Below are 4,438 nucleotides of genomic sequence, written 5' to 3' on the forward strand. Positions count from 1 at the left end.
ACCTACCCGACAAAATGATGATGATTATGAGGATGGGTATATACGCATGAAAACGATGATGAACTGCACATTTAGCGCTCACACTAACTCCCCCCCCCCCCCCCCCTCACGAAAGCGGCCGGTAAGGCAGCGAGTCAGAAACGGTCGGAACGCCGAAGATACGGCTTCAGGCGAGAGACGTGAACAATTTCAGTGCTGCGCCAACGGCGGTCAGTAACCGAGGTAACAGGAGCTACGCGATAGTTCACGGCAGATGTTCTTTCAAGCACGGTATATGGGCCGCGATACCTGTGAAGAAATTTTTCACAGAGCCCTGGCACTCGAACAGGTGTCCACAGGGGCACTTCGTCGCCTGGGCGGAACGAAATGACACGACGGGTCGCATCACAACGGACTTTCCTCTTGTCCTGAATGGTCGCGGTATGGGCGCGCGCAATTTCGCGGCAGTGGGCGACGCGGGCGGCGAACTCCTCTGGTAGAGATGTGGATGGAACAGAAGGCGTAGAAAGAAAGGTGGTGTCAAAAACAAAAGACGGTGCACGGCCGTACACCAGGAAAAAGGGGCTGTAGCTTGTTGTGCGTGGAACGGCGGTATTATATACAAACGTGACGAAAGGAAGTATAGTGTCCCAGTTTGTGTGGTCGGGTTTCACATACATGGAGATCATGTGGGACAGAGTTCGATAGAAACGCTCGGTAAGACCATTGGTCTGGGGATGGCACGCAGAGGTGTTCTTATGAATGGTGTTTGAGGCTTGCAGGACTTCAGCAAGAACATGGGAAAGAAATGTCTTGCCACGGCCACTTAGAAGAACACGAGGCGCACCGTGGCGCAAGATAATGGCTTGCAGGACAAACTCGGCGACCTCAGAGGCCACACCAGAAGCAAGATCTGCCGTCTCAGCGTAGCGAGTGAGCTGGTCCACGGCAGTGACAATCCAGCGGTGACCCGCGGGTGTAAGCGGAAGGGGTCCGTATAAGTCGATGCCCACGAATTCAAAGGGAACGGACGGGCATGGCAATGGTTGTAAAGGGCCGGCGGGAAGAGAGGTCGAACGTTTTCGATGTTGTCATGACGCACACGAACTGACGTACTTGGCAACACTAGTAGACAGGCCAGGCCAGAAACAGCGAGTCTTAATGCGGTCGTAGGTTTTATGAAATCCTAAGTGGCCAGCCGTTGCGTCGTCGTGAAAAGCTTGCAAAATTTGCAGTCGAAGTGAGCGAGGGACGACTGGGACCCATCGGTGACCGGTAGGGTGGTAAACTTGCCGCAATAATGAGCCATCATGAAGTTTAAACCATGCCAGTTGTCGTCTTAAGCGGCTGTTGGGAGGACGGGATAAGCCATTGAGCCGGTGGATAAATGTGCGGCAGTACGTATCTGCACGTTGGAGGGAGGCGAGGTCTTCTGAGGGCAGAATGTCGACCGAGGTCACGAACCGTACCGGGGCCATGGTTGTGGTCGGTTGGCTGGGCGGTGCCGAACGGAGGGAAGGTGAGACAGGGCCATTTAGCGACAGCGGGCAACGAGACAAAGCGTCAGCATCTTGATGTTGCCTGCCAGACCTATATGTGACAGTGTAGTCGTACTCCTGCAAACGCAGAACCTAATGGCCGAGGCGTCCGGACAAATTCTTCAGGGAGGACAACCAACACAGAGCATGGTGGTCAGTCAAAATTGTGAATTGGTGGCCATATAAATAGGGGCGGAACTTTTGTATGGACCATACGATGGCGAGGCATTCTTGTTCGGTGATAATATAGTTTCGCTCAGCAGAAGAAAGAGTACAACTCGCGTAGGCCACGACTTGCTCTTCAGACGAGTGGTTCCGCTGCAGCAGGAAAGTGCCTATTCCATGCTCACTTGCGTCAGTGTGGAGGATAGTAGAGGCTGTGGGATCAAAGTGACGAAGCACTGGTCCTGATGTGAGGCATCGCTTGAGGGTCTGAAAGGCGGCTTTACATTCATCCGTCCAGGTAAAGGGTGTGGTCGTGGTCAGGAGTTTATGAAGAGGAGCTGCGAAAGCCACGGACAAAGCGGCGGAAGTACGACGCTAATCCGAGAAAGCTGCGAAGGTCTTTAGGTATGGATGGTGTTGGGAAATGCTGTACAGCAGCGACCTTGTCGGGATCTGGCTCAATGCCGTGCTTGCTGACCACGTGACCTAATACTTTAATGCTGCGGCTTGCAAATCGACACTTCTTAGTATTGAGCTGGAGACCGGCCTTGGCTAGAGACGTGAGAACGTCGTATAAACGTTCTAGGTGCTGGGAGAAGCTGGACGAAAAGATGACAATGTCGTCCAGGTAACATAGGCAGGTTTTCCATTTGAGGCCGCGTAGTACGGTGTCGATCATTCGTTCAAGTGTGGCAGGCGCATTGCACAGACCAAAAGGCATTACGTTGAATTCGAAAAGACCATCAGGCGTTGCAAACGCCGTCTTCTCTTTGTCGGGCTCATGCATCGGGATCTGCCAGTATCCAGAACGCAAGTCGAGGCTCGAAAAGTATTCGGCACCTTGTAAGGTATCCAAAGCATCGTCAATACGTGGCGTAGGATATACGTCCTTACGGGTAATTTTGTTTAGTGCCCTATAATCGACGCAAAAGCGTACCGAACCGTCCTTTTTTTTACTAGGACAACTGGAGGTGACCAAGGGCTTGCTGAAGGCCTTATAACGTTCCGTGCGAGCATGTCGTTGACTTGGTCTTCTATAACTTTCCGTTCAGCAGACGATACACGGTAGGGCCGGCGACGAATGACGCGGGATCCGTCGGTTTCGATGTGATGAGCGGCCACGGTTGTTTTACCCAAGCCATCCGAACACACGTCAAAGCAAGGTTGGTGTTTCCTTAAGATGTTCAGCAAGGCATCAGTCTGAGGTGGGCTCAGATCTAAACTCAGAGTGGCCCTGAGAGCACTGGGTGAACCGTCCGTGGGCGTACACTCGGCGAAGGAGGAAGCAGGCGAAGTAGTGACGACAGATACTGGTGCTGCGTCAATAAGCATGGCAGCAGTGGACCCCTCCGGCAGCAGAAGTGGCTCTGACGTCGTGTTGTAGGCGGTCAGACTGGCGGAGCCGCGTGAGAAACGCACTAGACAAGAAGCGATGGCGATTCCCCGAAAAATGCAGCGCTGAGAAGGGGAAACCACTGCGTCGCCGTCGATATTGTCGCTAGATCTAATGCTGAGAATGCGGCCTTTGCCGGGCGGAAGAACAAAATCTGCCGCTGTGACAAGGTGAGGTGGCGAGGAATCGGCAGCGTCACGGAGCTCGGTGTCCGTAATATGTATAAGTGGTTGTCCGCACGAAATGACAGCAGATGCAGCTGACAAGAAATCCCCGCCTAAGATGATGGGATGAGCGCACGACGGAAGCACAGTAAACTGTATATGATGGCGAATTCCGTCGATGAGGACACGAGCAGTACACTGTCCGGTAGGATAAATCGGACTGTCATTGGCGCCACATAAGACCGGACCAACGTACGGAGTTTGCACTTTTCGTAGACGGTAGCATAATGCGCGATGAATAACAGAAATGGCGGCGCCAGTGTCAATTAATAAGAGCGTCGACGGAAACACCTTCCACACAAACAGCGAATAAATTAGTCGGGCGAGCAGGAGGAATTGGGACAGTTCGCAAACAAGCAGTTTCTCCTCCAAAAACTGCAGCGTCTAGTTTTCCGGATGGTTGTCGAAAGCAGTGGAGGCAGGACGCAGGGGCGATGAAGTACGGCGGAACGGAGACGGGGAACGACGACGGGGTGAGCGAGAAGACCGGGACATGTTTTGGGACAACGGAGGTGAGGGCGAGCGACGTGACGAAGATATATAGGGTCCTGGAACGTAGGCTTCCGATCTACACAGTCTCTTTCATAGGCGGAATAGCCACGTCGTTCATCATGCTGGCGCCGGCGGCAGAAACGAGAGATATGACCACGTATGCCACAGTAGAAACATACTGGGCGGGAAGGGCGCCAGGTAGAGTCGTATGGTTGCACGGGGGCCTTCGCTGCCATCGAGGCCAGGTGGTCGCAGACAACGGTGGCAGGTGCAGATGGAACTGGGACCGCAGGCCGCGAAGGAATCTCGGCGTAAGTAGGTGCACAAACAGGCGTAGGGGACCGGGCATGTGTGAGACTTGGCATGGATGCCAGTTCTTCTTTGATGATCTCGTGCAAATTGGGCGGAGGAGCGCGCAGAGACGCAATGGCGGTGTTGGCTGTGCCATGGCCGTGAAGCTCCTCTCGCACAATGATGCGGATGAGCGCTCGCAACTCGTCGTTGTCGGTAAGGTGAGCATCGCAGGAGGCGCGTGGAAGACGAAAGGCGCAGATCTTGGCAAGGCGTTGGCATGTCGTGATGATGTCAGTAACCGAAGTGCGGCTCTGGACTACAAGAGCGTTAAAGGCAACGGAGTTGATGCCCTT

The sequence above is a fragment of the Dermacentor silvarum genome, chromosome 4 (genome assembly GCF_013339745.2).
Source record: "Dermacentor silvarum isolate Dsil-2018 chromosome 4, BIME_Dsil_1.4, whole genome shotgun sequence".
Lineage (NCBI taxonomy): Eukaryota > Metazoa > Arthropoda > Arachnida > Ixodida > Ixodidae > Dermacentor > Dermacentor silvarum.